This window comes from Indicator indicator, chromosome 16 (genome assembly GCF_027791375.1).
Source record: "Indicator indicator isolate 239-I01 chromosome 16, UM_Iind_1.1, whole genome shotgun sequence".
Lineage (NCBI taxonomy): Eukaryota > Metazoa > Chordata > Aves > Piciformes > Indicatoridae > Indicator > Indicator indicator.
This window is the reverse complement of record NC_072025.1, coordinates 6,645,893-6,661,427: the sequence shown is the minus strand read 5'-3', so window position 1 is coordinate 6,661,427 and position 15,535 is coordinate 6,645,893.

Genomic DNA, 15,535 nt, shown 5'->3' with positions numbered 1-15,535 from the left:
TGAGAGTTGATTCAACAGATATCTAAGTAAAAAATCTTTAAATGAAAGCAAATGCAAAATGTAAATCCCTACAATATCTTGCACCCTAGCTCTCTGAAAATATGCCCTATGGAAATAGTAACAAAATGTATTCACAACAATAGGAGAGATACTTCAAAATAGAAGTATAAATGTGTGGTTGAGTACCATCTCTTTTTCTTTAGGTTTCAAAACCTTTTGTATGTTTTGAAAAATGTTCTTGCATAGTATGTCATCCAGGGTTTTTGTTTGTGTTTTTTTTTGTTGTTGTTGTTGTTTTAGTTTTATTTTTTTGTCAATGTTATTATTCAAACCTGAATCTCATTGTAATGTGACTGTTTAGGCTGCAAGTTTGCATATGGTAGTCCAGTAAATGCTGTCTGGTGTCTCTACAGGAATCTGTGCAACTGAGCAATTGTATACAAATCTGATAATTAAATGAGACACTTATTTTGCTGAAATGGTTATTGATCTGTCCGAATTTTTTTCTTTCTCATGTACTTCTTGTCGACAGCATTTGAGTATGTAATTGCTATAGGATGTCTGAGAATGTGTTTTTGATTTTTTTCAGTTAGTAAAGCAAGTAACTATTGATGCGATACTCTAGAAATTACTGTTCCCGAAGAGGGAGGTGGAGAGAGACTCTGCTCCTCCTTTCTGACAACGGGCTTTGCTTTTGCTTGGGAGAAGTCACTGAAAAAAAACTCATACAGCTTTCCACTGCTCAATCTACACTTGTAATTGTCTCTCTCCAAAAGCTGAGCTAAGGCTGTGGTCAAAGATGTACCTCATATAAAAGAAAAACAACACTGAGATTTTAGAGACTTTACCTTTTAGCAGGGAAAGGAATTTAGCAACTTACTATTTAATGAAAACTTTATATTACTGCAGTAGCTATTAATTTATTTTATTAAATTAATTTAGTAGCTGTTCTGTTTCTGGCAGTTATTCTGTTTTTCTCTCTTTCCGGGAACTGGATGAAGGATTTCCTATAATGTCATTTCTGATAACTTTCATGTAATTTCTTCTCCCCTTCTCTGCTCTTTTGTTTTCTGTATCTCAGAAGGATTATCTGTCTTCTCAACAATTTGATTGACTGAACAAGGGCCAAGAGGCATTGGGGACTGTATGTCGATGACTTGGTTTGGTAGTTTATCTTCTGGCGATATTTACATCTCTGACAATATATTATCTGATTCTGTATGAATTACTGGTTCACCAAGGCAGCAGCTTTGTTTCTTTAGCTGTTTTAGTGTTAATTTTGGAAGATGTTTTCTTATCTTCAGGCTTGAAACATATTTTGCCAGCTTAATATCTCTCTAAATGAAAAGGCAGGAAAAATTAGAACATGACAAGGAACACTGCTATAGTGTGGTGTGTTGTTTTGTGGAATATCAAAGTCCAAACAGCCTTTGATGTGTTTCCTTCCTAAAGATGAGGGGAAAAAAGGCTTTTTAAAGGGGTCAAGTAATTAATTGTATATATTTCCAAAGTTTTGAACAAAGGATACAAATTACATATTTGAACAGCTGGAAGACTCCTTGTTAATTTTTTTCCCACTGTCCTATGTACATGTAAATAGCCTCTTCAGTGTACAGTCTCTTGCTCCTTACTGGGAAGAGGAACCTTATTATTTGTATCTTATATATTATTTACATTTTTAAAAATTATTTCTACTTTTTTTCCAGGGCTGGTTTTCCTTGCAGTCATTATCATATTAATACTTGCGGAATATTTTTGCCTGGCCCTATTATCATTTAAAGGAAAATAATTTAAATAATCCCTCTATGAGTTATGATCATTAAACTTAATTTGGAATACTAAAACACAAATTTCCCTCCAGGCTCAGTAACAGTTGACTTTACAGCTTTCCCAGATAGCCATGTCCACTCCTAGAGAAACAACTGATTCTGTCATCTACTGTACAGCACACTAAATGTTTTTATATTATTTAGATACTGGAAAAATCCAGTTAAACTGGCTTGAATATGAAGCCCCTTCACAAAACTCTGAGATTTTTTTTTTTTTAAGTATATGTGAGATTTGAGATCTGTGAAGGCTCACAGATCTTGCAAGTGTACTTATAACTGAGGTTTTTTTTTTCTCATCAGCCTTAGGCTGCCCTTTATGAATGAAAAAGAGATTGTACTTTCTTATGAGATGTACTACCTACTTCCCAGCAAAGAAAATGGCTTAAAATAAAAATCTAGTACCATGCATGACAGCTCACAGTTTTAAAACAAGCAAGGTGAACACAGAACTCTGTTTAAGGGTCCTCAACTGTCAGCGTGCCACTGCCACTGAGCAGAAGGAAAAAGTGGCAGTGACTGTGGGGTGTGACTGCCAGGTTCCTTGTTCTGAGTGCCCAAATGTTCTGTACTACCATGCACTAACCTGCTGGCAGCTTGCAGCACCAAGGCATGACTGCATCGAGCTGTAAAAGTCTGTATTTAAAACCAAAGGGCAATATTTTTAAAATATTTTTTTTGAGAGCAGGTTTTTAACACTTTAGGAGCAGTGATCTGCATACATGTGACAAAAGAGCTGAAATTAAGTTTCTTTAATCACCTTTTAGAAAATAAGCTTTCCAAAACTCAAAATAAACTATTTACTTTATGCAGAAGAAGGATAAGAGGAGATTTAATTATTGTCTGAAATTACCAGAACAGAGGAAAAAGCTCATAGTAAGAGTATGTTTTCTTAAGTTTAGCACAGTGGTGGTATAAATAAGATCCATGACTTGGAAACTGGACCTAGATAAAGCAAACTGGAAGCCAGTCTCCCAGATTTTCATTGACAGGTCTAATTAACCATCTGGAATCTGATGGGTTTTCCGTCACCTCAACTTTCTAAATCAGTGCTTCCAGTCTTCCTAAAATTAATTGTATAGATCAAATGAAAGCCATAGGCTTGACACAGAGATGACAGAATTAATTTCTTTGGCCTATTGTGTAGAGTAGCTAGACAACCAAGAGTCACTGCATTACACTACCATCCTCTAAATTACTTAAGTGAATGACTTAAATATTATTCTGGATTTATAAGAGGATAGAATAGCAATTTTTATAATGATGCTGGCTAGAATTGGTTGAAACTGGGTATAAAAATACCTTGTTTAAATTTTCTCCATTTATTTTTATGAATAATTTTACTAATATTTGGAATCTCTTGAAGGAATTTAAATAGTTGGAATGAAAAAATTCATTTTTGCTTGACCAAAACATAACAGAAACTACTTGGTTGTTGTAAGAAAGATCCTATCTCCTATGAGGATAGACTCTGGGGGGGACCTTATAGCTGCCTTCCTAGCTGAAGGGAGCCTACAGGAAAGCTGAAGAGGGACTTTTCATGAGGGTGCCTAGTGACAGGAATAGGGAAAATGGGTTCACACTGAGGGAAAGTAGGGTTAGACTAGCTCTTAGGAAGAAGTTCTTCAGTAAAGTGTGGTGAGACTCCGAAATATGTTGCCCGGAATGATTGTGGATGCCCCTTCACTGGAGATGTTTAAGGATGGATTGAATGAGGCTTTGGGCAACCAAGTCAACAGGTGTCCCTGCCCAGGGCAGGGGGGTTGGAGTAGATGACCTCTGAGGTCCCTTCCAACCTAAGCCATTCTATGAACATGCAATTGTGCTGAGCTATCACTGAAAACTGAATATATCAAAGATTATTTCCCCCTCAAAACACAAGTATCTGTTTGTCAGTCTTTCCTCTGCATAGATGTAGTAATTCCCTCTTTTATCTGAAAATGTTTTCTTGGTTATGAAATCTAAAAGACTCATTACATGATGTAACTTTTACTTTACAACCCCAGCATTGATAGGAACATGCAAGTTAATCCCAAAATGAACCTAATGAGCAAATTTGCTTTGCATCATTTCAACATTTCGGAAACTATCAGTAATAATGTGTGTAGCATTATGTTTGTATTATTCATGTTCTGCTTTATTTAAAAAAAAAAAATCCAATCTTCACTTACTATGAATATTCTTCAGGCTTTTAACTCAAACTCCCTTAAGTAACATCTAGCTTGATAATATACCTAATAAACTGGCCCACCTAAAGTGATTTATCAGCCCCATTTTACAGCTTGCTTGATTTTTTGAAGACTTTATTGTCTTTCCTCAGACCCTGTTGCAGCACTTGGACCAGTTTCATTCCACGACTGGGCAATGATCATCATACAATAAATACGCTAGTCACGACTTTTGCTTTCATAAACAACTTCCGATAAAAAAGCACTTCACTTGGGAGAGTCACTTCTTAAGCTGAAAGGATAAATAAGTAAATAAATTGTTTTCATTTGCCTGAATAAAAAAAATAATTCCAATGGATTTTCAGTTATACTCAAAATGTCCCATTTATGTTTTCCATTTCCCCATGAGCTTTAACTCTTAATCTACTTCATGATTGAAAATTTTAGCACAGCTAAACAAATGCACAGTAAGCTCCACCTACAGCAGCCAGTTGAAAATTTCTGACTATAAGAGGAAACTCTCCACATTCCATATCTGATTCAGAATTTGATTTTAGTAACACATGCCTTCTGAAGCAAAATGAGTGAAAAATGAGTAAAGCAAATTGAGAACATCTCAAGACAGAGAGAAGTGCTATTAATTTCAGTGGGAGGGAGAGGCTCAGAGAGATGATAGTAATGCAAGCAGGGACAGGCCGAAGCTCTTGGGTTCCAGTCCAAACCTTTCAAACTCAGTGCTCTAAAAGAGTCCAAACTCTAAATTTAGGTGTCTAAAATTAAAATGGCCTAAGGGGTCAACCATCTGTATCTTCCAGTTAATTTAAGAGAGAGTATAGTTACTTAGTTGCGTGAACAAATAAATCACTGTCAACAGAACTCAGGTCCTAAGTTTAAGGGTACAGGTTTAACATACACTCAATTTTCTGGACTCTATGCATCAGTTTTCCCCAGAGTTAAAAATCTCTCTCACAGCTGATCACAGTATTCTCAGTATCAAAAACCTTCTTCCAGAACTAACGAAGCATGCTTATTCAGGCTAATCAAGTCAAATTATTCTTTTTTCCATGGACAGTAATACAACTGACTAACACATGTATTCATAAATTTTATTAAATTTGCTATCAAGTACACCCTATATGCTCCCTTACTTTTCAGTTAAGTGATCTACCAAGGGAAAAGTAAGGCACAATTCAAATGTGAACATAAATCACCCAAATATTCAGTAAACTACATCTGAGAATGATTGGAACTTGTAGAACTGCCACTGTTCAACAACAGGTTACCTCCTCTCTTCTCAGTCTTTTGAGAAATTCTTAATAGAACCATAAAAAAGAAAGCATCTTTTTTCCTTTCCCAAGGAAGAAAGAAACAGCCTCAGAGTCAGATTACAAAGATGGCAACCATGAAATCTATTTGGGACTTAATTTCTATCCTCTATCTGCCATGCACATCAAAACACAATCCACTGTGCACTCTGTGTTTTACCCGCTTTTAGAAGATGAGGAACTACTACACAACCTAGCTACAGCACCTGACTCTCTAGCTCAAGCTGAGAAGAGATGTGTTGCTAAGTATTTAACATCTGCAAGTCAGCACCTGATGCCTCAGTCAAGATGGTGATTATCATAAGATCATTTTACAAATATTCTTTATGAGGCAGGAAACATTTTAATAATAAGAGATCCTAGACAATAAGCCAATAACCACTCAGCAGGAACCTAATTCCCCTTGATTTTGGCTTGATTTTCATCTGCCATTTTGTCTAATGCACTAAATTATACACAACACCTATAAAGCATTCTACTCACCATTAGGAAGTAGCTACCATTAATACATTCTCTAATTTTGACTGATGAAGTCATCCGGATGAGCTATTACTATATCCCACAATTTTCACATTTCTTGTAATTGAACGACAAATCAATAAAACATTTTGGTATAGCTGTAACTGTCAACACATGCTGACTCTTTCTTTATTTCTAAAACTGTACATGAATCCTAAGCAAAAAGTCACTGGCATCAAAACATTCTAAGAAACCTCATATTTAGATGCTTTACCACAACCAAGATAAACTATGTGCAATAGCTTAGTTAAAGCTGCATTTTGCTAAGAATAATGAGACTGTTTATTTGAAACAATAAATAGCCCATATGTTGCTTTGCTGCTTGGTAGTCCACACTGAAAATATCTCATACGAAAAATGGCTTGAGATCTGGGAAAGAAATGGGGAGATGATTATGGCACTCATACCAGAACATTGTAGTGGTTCCAGAATTGAATTATGCTTTTGTGGGAGAACAAGGAAAAAAACAAACAAACAAACAAACAAACAAACAAACAAAAAAAAAAAAAAAAAAACCAAGAGAGAATCACCCAACCCCCCTAAAACAAAACATGGATGGTGCAACATTAAAACTAACCCAAATAGGGTAAAAAAAACAACCAAACAAAAAAAAAAAAAAAAACACAAAAAAGCCACCACACTGAAAATCAGAAAAAAAAAAAAAAATCTTTGCATCATTTAGTCCCTAATAATCTCACAAATCTTCTCCCTTGGGGAGTCAGTAAGGCCATAACTTCACTATATGCTACGTTCTTACTACATTTTCTGCTGCAAGCTTAGGACAGATAGCTGAAAGAGAAAGCTTATGTTGAACAGCCGAACCAGGAAGCCATACTGTTCTAGACATACATGCACACACAGAGGTATGTACGTGTCAACATAAACACAGGCATGTACACACACACACACACATATATATATATATATATATATATGTTTCTGAGGTCCATTACCTCCAGACATGACATAACAGCCAGCCAGATTGCTGACTCTGGAAAGGGAAGGGAAGGGAAATTTGACCCTTCCCCAATTCAGCAAAGGGACACCCTCACATTAACCATCCAGGAGGCATCAAAGAAAAGGTCAGCAATAAACAGTTACATGCAAAGTTAGAAAGGAATAGTAAGAATTCACAAGAAGAAAAACATTTTCTTGCTCTGTAAGGCCATCTTCCTTTTTAAAAAAAATTTACCTCCATGTTTCTACAACATATAGTTTACAGGGGATTCTTTTGCACAATTGAAGGACTGTAAAGCTACCTGAAATTTGTTGTGTGAAGTACTGCAGCATGTGAAGTTCCCACATTATATAAGACTCCAAATAAACTCCGAAATTGACATACGAAAGGTAAAGTGACAGTCATATGCTGTCCCTCCTGTTTCAGCACCAGTCCATGTTTGGAATCTTTCCCTATCAAGTAATCTTAGAAAATGAGTTCTTATAATAATGACGCAAAAGCTAGATATTCACATTAGTCAAGAGCAGAGATGATAACGAAGTTTTCCTAACAGCACCCAACATACCTCTTAGCAAAAGTACATCAGCTGTGGTCATAGTGAAAAGAATAGTTTCAATTGCAAATACTAACAGGCAGCAGATCAGTGTTGTGTGTGTGTCTGTAGGTGAATGTCTGCAAGTGAATTTTGAACTCTCCAGTAAAAGCCTAGTATTTTCTTGCTGCTATCAGCACAGGGTGCTTGTAAATTGTGATATCACCTGGACTTAACAGAAGGATCACATTCTGAAACCTTCAATTAACACAGATGCAGAATGTGCACTGAAAAGTCTGTTCATACATTGTGTTTCTGCACACTTTAGATTCAGGGCAAAAAGAAAGTTGCCAGAAAGAAGTCTCAGAAAGGAAAAAAAAAAAAAGAAGGTACCAGGGAAGGGGGTAGCAAAGATTATAAGGGCAGAAAAGACTCTGAAAAGAGAGGGAAAATCCTAGAGATCAGAAATGCATGGAGACGAATGCAGAGACTGCCCAGGGCCACTGGCCAGTGATGTCAGATTGGTAACTAAAAAGAGATGCACAGCAAAAAGCAACACAACTTTCTAGACAACCTTCCCAAACCAGCAGTTGTCTCCTTGCAACTGAGATAGTATGCAAAATGAATCAAATACAAAAATAAATATTGTCGGTTCTTAAACAAACCTCAGAATGTAGCTCCACTATGCACTAGCTTTATCTGTCTCACCTCTGACAGCTGTAATACTCAGCTTCCTGTTAGTTCTCAGCATGCTGTGCCTTATGAAGACTGCTACCTATTTACAAAAGTTTAAGCACATTTTAATCACCATTTACAAAACAAAAATATAAAAGGAAAAGAGTAAGAAACGCAGCTCCCTCAAACTGAAAAATGTTCACACAATTCACAATTCAACTTTGTAAGTGCAGATCTCAAATGGAAGTTTTGCATTGCAACCACAAAAGCATTTTTGGTAAAAAATGGAAAGTGTTCTTTAAATTTAAAAAAAAAGAGAGAACTTCATACTGCTAGTTGTTGCTACCTCCTGGAAAAATGCAGCCAATCCAATTAAAAAACTAAACACTAGTCTAAAATTGCAGTTCACAATTAATAATACAAAAGTTATAAATCCGTGGAAGGGTATCAAAGAACTAACTTTTATTTACGTATTTCCATTTCATGTATCATGAAAGGAAACAGGCAGAAGTATAAAAGCTTGGGGAAAAAAAAAGAGCATCTTAGTCTTTTGGGAGTTCATTTTATACTGAAAAGCCTCTCTAAAAAGGTTATAAATGCCATATTAATTTCATTAGGAAAGCTCCCATGGCATATTAATTTAGTTTCTGGCACTGGTATTGCATCTTTTCAGATACACAAAATCTTAGGAGGTAATTTCATTAAGCAGTAAAGATCTGAGAAAGGCAACCAAAATATTTTAAACAGATTGGTGACAATTCAGTTTGGAAGCATGCATGTTTATTAATAGACTATCATTCTCTTCTAATTAACAACACACTGACACAGAAGAGCTAGCAGGCTCTCTTATTGAAATTATTTTATCCTCAAGGCCTCTGTGTGTGCAAAGATTGCATGAACAGCTCTCAAGATTAATGACCTACTCCTTTATTTAAGGCAGACATTCATCCTCAGTGATCACATATAAAATCTGAAGCTGAGCATGAAATTCAACAACTGTCTCATTTTATGATGCTAAAAAAGCAAACTTCTTTCCCCCAACCCACTGGACACAGGAGGTAATTCTGGATATAAAATATTTTAGTGCCAGTTTGTACAACAGCATTAGCAGCTTCTGGCATTAATTCTGTAACCTGACTTAGACATGCAGGCCTCTGAAGCTACCTCTCATTTGTTAGCTTGGTTATCATACAAAAAATAAATTATTTTCTCTTAGACATGTTTTAAACCCAGGCTATTCATGCAACCTCACTTTTAGTCATGAGAAAGGGAATACAAAGGAGCTTCTTTAAACTACAAAGGTCCAACCTGTGTGATCAAAGCTGCTATTTTTTATGCATTCATAGTATTTATCTAATGAATCAAGAGTTTTTAAATCAGGAGTGTCTTTCTGTAAGGGATGTTATAGTAAAACTAGACCTATAGATTTTTAAGTAGAAACTCCACCATCGAGTTCTGTAGCTTGACTGATATCAGGAGATCAGACCACAAAACCTCATAAATGTCCCAGTGGACTCAAATCTAATGAGTCACGTCCTAAGCATCTCTTCATCAAAACACTAAATTCCCACTCAAGGCAACAACAGATGCAAAGTCTCTGAAGAATTTACCCATTAGTATATACAAACCATACTGGAATAAAAAGGAGACTTCTTAGCCCTGCTTCCCTGAACGCTACAGCAAATTTTATTACTCTTACTACATTTGCCCATTCTTTGAACAGTTTCATTTTAATCTTTTCTTGAGAGGTACTGAAAACAATTTTTTCAGAAAATATGGTTTATGCCTTATCATTCATCGTTTACAGACCAACATAAATCCTCTGTCTGGCAAGCATGGGATTTGTAAGACAACATGTATTTAGAGCAGTTGATCCAAAGTGGTAAGAATGAAATGTAACCATTTGTTAATGAAGTATTTTTGTCATTTTCAGGAAAATAAATAATCTGAAAGTCAATTTCTTTAAACTACAATCAAAACTGGAAACAAAATAAACATGATAGGTGTTACTAAACTGGCTGCCTTTTAAACACAAAAGAGTAGGAACAGACAGAAAAGAAAGACAGTATTTCTGAACACACTGGTTTCTTAGACAAGCATGGATGGAAATATGGCATGAATAGTAGTTTCCTTTCAACAGATACCTTTCTGCAAAAATAAAAGCAGGGAAGCCACAGTAGCACATCTGATCAACTAGCTCTCTCAGATTAGGAACCTGCCCAACTGACCTGGTGTACTCTGGGGCTCCCAAAACAAGAGAGATACGGACCTGCTGGAGTGGGTCCAGAGGACGGCCACAGAGATGATCAGAGGACTGAAGCACCTCTCCTATGAAGACAGGTGGAGACAACTGGGGCAGTTCAGCCTGGAGAAGAGAAGGCTCTGGAGAGACCTTATAGCTACATTTCAGCATCTGAAGTGGATCTATGGGAACGCTGGGAAAGGACTGTTTAGAAGGGCTTGTAGCAATGGGATGAAGGCCAGGGGGTTGAAACTGGAGCAGGGTAGATTCAGGTTGGACATAAGGAAGAAGTTCCTTACAGTGAGAGTGGTAAAATACTGGACAGGGATGTCATTGAGGCCCCATCCCTGGAGATATTCAAGATCAGACTTGATGTGGCCCTGGGCATCCTGAAAGAGCATGTGAGCTCTCAGTTAAAAATAAAAGGCTTTTTAGCCTATGTGTGCTGACGAGAAATAATACCTTCCAACTTACAAATTCTCTCCAAAAATATTGTAATTATGAACCACAGTGTTCACCTGAATGCCCTAAAATGAACAAGTATTTTCTCAGATACTCAGTTCCTATTGTTACATTGGAGAAAAAAAGCAGCAGAAGGAGTGCCTATCAAAGACATGACAGTACAAAAGGAAAGACTACACAATCACAGGTTCAGTCTTAAGTAGACATGTCTAGGGGATAGGAAACTGATTATCGTTATAAATTACACCAAAAAAAACCCCAAAAAACCACAAGGGTTTGCAACTGATATGCAGCCCTACTTTTTCAGGTACAGAAACAATATTTTGAATTGGGATTTTACAGATTGACTATTAATGAAGTTACAACTTTATCTGGTAGCTTAATCATCAGGATAAGTATAAACTTTTTGAAAGTACTTCATATGACCTAGAAGCCTAAATCCCATTAAAAGGAGTTATGTGATCTCTTAAGTACCTGTAGTCAGCTTTTCAAGAGAGTCAAGAAGCTTTGGAAGATTTTGAAACAATTCTCTCTGCATAGGCTACTGATATTATAAAGTATTTCACTTTAGCCTCAAAAAAAAAAAATAGAATTCTCTCAATGATTAACACACAATCTAGCAAACCACTACACCTGTTTCATTTGACCAACTTTGTCAAAACCCATGACATTTATGTACATAAGAAGATGTGTTCCAGAAGAACACATTACTTTGTGAACTATCAGTAATATATTTAAAAGGAAACATTCTCATTTTTAACAGTAATGTTTCCTGTAATACCATGAAATCCTACTTTTTCTGTAAATACAACAAACCCTTGTCTTATTTAACATGCATTATATGCAGTGACCCAAATTAACAGTGCAAAGCTTGAAGAAAACGACTGTTAGATGTACAAATATGTAACATCCCCACATTCCAGCCAAACAAACAGTAGGAACACAGAACACAGAAGGAATGCTGCATATGATTAGTACCTCTCTCCATCCAGATATTTTAGTAAATGGGTGATAAGCTTTTATCTTACCTGGCTGCTCAGGAATTGATTAAAAAAAAAAAAAAATCTTTAAAACCCAACTTTTCTGGCAGACTACTGTACAAACAGCTACCTCCCTCCATGTTTGCTTTTTTAATAAATATTTTCCCTCTTTGTCAAGAATTTATTCTTCTAGAACATGTGCATGGAAATCTTCAGCTACATTTTTATCAGCCTTTTCCTTGAAAAACACTAATAACCCCTGATAACTATATTCATATTGTACTTTTATGCATACACAGCTACTGCTTTTCATTTGCTTTGTGACTTAAGCTGGAGGACCAAATAAAGGTCACATTTTGCATAGACATCTGTACAGAAAGTCAAGTTCTGCTTTGGCGTTTTCACCTTCATAATACCAGCAAACTCCATTCTTACTGTTGCATTTAAGGAAAAAATGAAATGGATCGCATTAGTGTCATTATCTCAAATTATACCACTATAATTAACACTACATTAAATTTCTCATGGTGTGGTGATAAAAACAAATAAGATAATCACAACCTACCACAATCAGAGCTTCACTTATTAGATTTATTTTTCATCTAGATCTCAGGATTTGACTGTATCACACTGAACCATTTATAAAATTACCAGCTCTTAAGACCATGAAACACACTGTACAACATTGGGAGGGTACTTTTTTCTCCTCTCTTTTCTCTAAACATTTTCTATAGTCATATCCAAGAAAAATATGGCTTGTGGTTAAAACATCGCCAAGATCTCACACCTTTATGATAAATTGTTCTGGACAGTTAAATGTTGCTCCACTTTAAAAGTAAACACAGTAAAATCAGTTCAAGTAGCACAAAATAGATAAAGAGAATTTTTTTTTTAACATAGATACAAGCCATGAAGAGTATTTTAAAACATCTGGGACTTAATCTGAAGCAATCTGGCAGCAAAAGATTTTCCAAGTGTGAAAAGAGTAAGAGCCCACTTGTTGACCATTCTCTGTTTTAACATTTCAGCTTAAAATGTATTTTACTGCTACAACTATTTCCTCTGAGGTCATCTTCAGCAAAGGGATCAGAATTCCACAACTTGGAAGTCTATTTTCTAGCATTATTTTAGGTTCATTTCAGTGGCTTAGTGAAGGTGGATTATTTGGTATTGTTTTTTTTAAAGCTTCAGACCATTTTTCTCAAGTTCCCAAGGACTGAGACAGAATGACTCTCAAGGAATTTGTCATAGACAGAATAATTTTCTCCTCCATTGGAAAGTCTCAGATTTGTTGAAGAAAAATGTTCCCAAAAGGCATATGTATACATGTTATTATAGCTTCTATAAGATCATAATTGGAGTAAGAACAGTCATAGGAACATACAGAATGAAAATCGTATCCTCTTCCAACCTTCTACGCACAAAAATAAGGCATCTTTTAATGGAGATAAACCGTATTATGAAATCCAGAGAAGGGTATCTCATATTTTTCTTTGATAGCTGTAAATGCACATTTAATGACAACCAGTTGGCTTCACAGTTATCTTCTCTCTTGAGTGCATATTCCCCTATATACACTGGACAAGAATGTATTTTATATTAAATGAGATGCACGAGAAATAGAAGTTAATAAGTCAATAGTTCCTATTTTCATGTAAAGTGTCTTTTAGGAAACAAAACTGAGGGGAGGAAAATGATAATGGCTTTGTTTCTCAAATGTTGTATCAAAACAAGTCAAGAGATTATCAGCTAGATGCAACCATCTCATCAACTCCAGATACTTACAACTGAGCTGCTCAGGCATGAATATTCATCTCCTGTGGCAGCGAAAGGCAATGATCTATATTTCCATGTTAATTGAGGTCTGCACTTCACTAATGCAACATTTTGTGCTCATAAGGACTTCTTTCAAGCACCTGATCTGCATAGCACTGAGAGAGAGCAGCCAAGTTAGCAATACCTCAACTGGGTGCACATTCATCAGGTTTTCCAGTGCGACTAAATATTGCTTATCTGCTGAAATGAGCATATCATCCTTTTGCGGTCAGAGCGCTACCAGGCCTGCAGAGAAGCAATTCATCCTATCAGTGCAGCACATATGCCAGTAAATCAGCACCTTAAGTCTTGCTTCAAAGATTCCCCCATCTGCAACAATTAATGAGCAGTTTGCAGCATGTGTTTATAATAACAAACAAAATCAGTTCAAAAAGACTTGGAGCCAATTGCAAAATTGTTAATTTCCCAGTTGTAAGTCCTGAGATTCACTTTCTAACATGTTAGCCTCTGTTTGACCCATTCACCTTTGCCAGTTACAGGAACTCTCCCTTTGAAGAGCAGAGGAATTAAGAAAAGGATTTGGGATTGATTAAGCAATAGAAAACTGGTATCTCCTGTTACAAAGATGATGTAGACCAGAGAGAGACAACACAACAATGATTACTGCTGCAAACAGCATAAGACTAGACTTCATAGTGCCACTCTTTCTTCTGCACATATTTTTATCTATCAATGCCAGAAGAAATTTTCAACATCACAGAATAATAAAAATGTAAACTGTTGCCCAGGAGACGTTACAGATGTCTATGTGGGTCTTCTTCAAGAGAGCCTCCATTACTGAAGGAGGAGAAAAGAAACTGTGTAACCTTCATAGAACATGGGGCTTTTTTTCACAGCCTTTAGTTTCCTTCTATTTTTGACAAGAATTGACATTCTTTTATTAATCCTGATTAAATTCTGCTTTGAGTATTTGCAGACTGCTTATACACTACAGAATACCTATCTTTATATTTACAGCTCAAAACTGTTACACGGGCCTTATCTATTAAGCATCTGAGCTTGGAATGTCAGAGCAGCGAGATACAACTATGATTACAGAGAACAGGAGAGAAAGAAAATCAGTAAAGTCCTTCTAGATGCCTCCCAGCATTATTCATATGAGTACAAAAAGCCTTTTCTAATTGAAACTCCACCTCCAGGTATTTAACAGGGAATAGAGGAACTCTATCATAACACAAACATGCAAAAAACTTCAATTATAAACAGATAGATGTGAGTTCTGTATATCTGAGGTCCTAAGATATTGAAGCCATACCAAGAAGCCTGAAGAAACAAACTGTCTATTGCTAAGAAACACAGGACCTGGGTTTCCAAGCGCTCCTCATCCACTAAAAGTCATCCCCAAGTACTACAGGGCTCAAAAAAACCCCATTCTTTCTGTCCCAGTTTGAGCTAGAACAGAATTCATTCTGTTCAGTGATTTTACTTTTTAGCTCAGTGTAAGTAACTGCAATTTCTCAAGTTAACAGCACGTTTTTGTAAAAGTGTCTGCTTCTGGAAGTGGTGATGATGATGTTGCTGGTTAGAACCAAGGGCTGGCTTGTGGAAAGGCTCTTGCTCCTGCGGGCAGGAGCAGACTGGACTAGTAATCCTAAACTGACCATCAAAGTTTTCCATTCCATATACATCATAGCCTGTAAAAAAGTGAGGGATCACAAGGATCAAGCTTTCTCTTCTTCAGTGGCTGACACCCAAAAAGGACTCTGTATGGTTTGCTTTTGATCCCAATCCACGTGTTCCTGAATCCAGATCATAAATCCCTTTCCCCTTTGCCTGCCCACAGCATCACTGGTGATGTAACTGCCATCAGATGGGTTGGGTTCGATATTGATTTTGTATGTATTTGATTTTTTTTTTTTAATTAAAGTTGGTTTAGTTTTCAATTCTTAAGTCTCTCACCCTTATTCCTTTTCTCTTCCACTTGTGGGAAGGAAGAGGGGTTACCAGAGGCTATCTGTCATTCATTTAGTGGTCAGCTCTGACCTAACCCTTGACACCTTCATGTGGGTCTT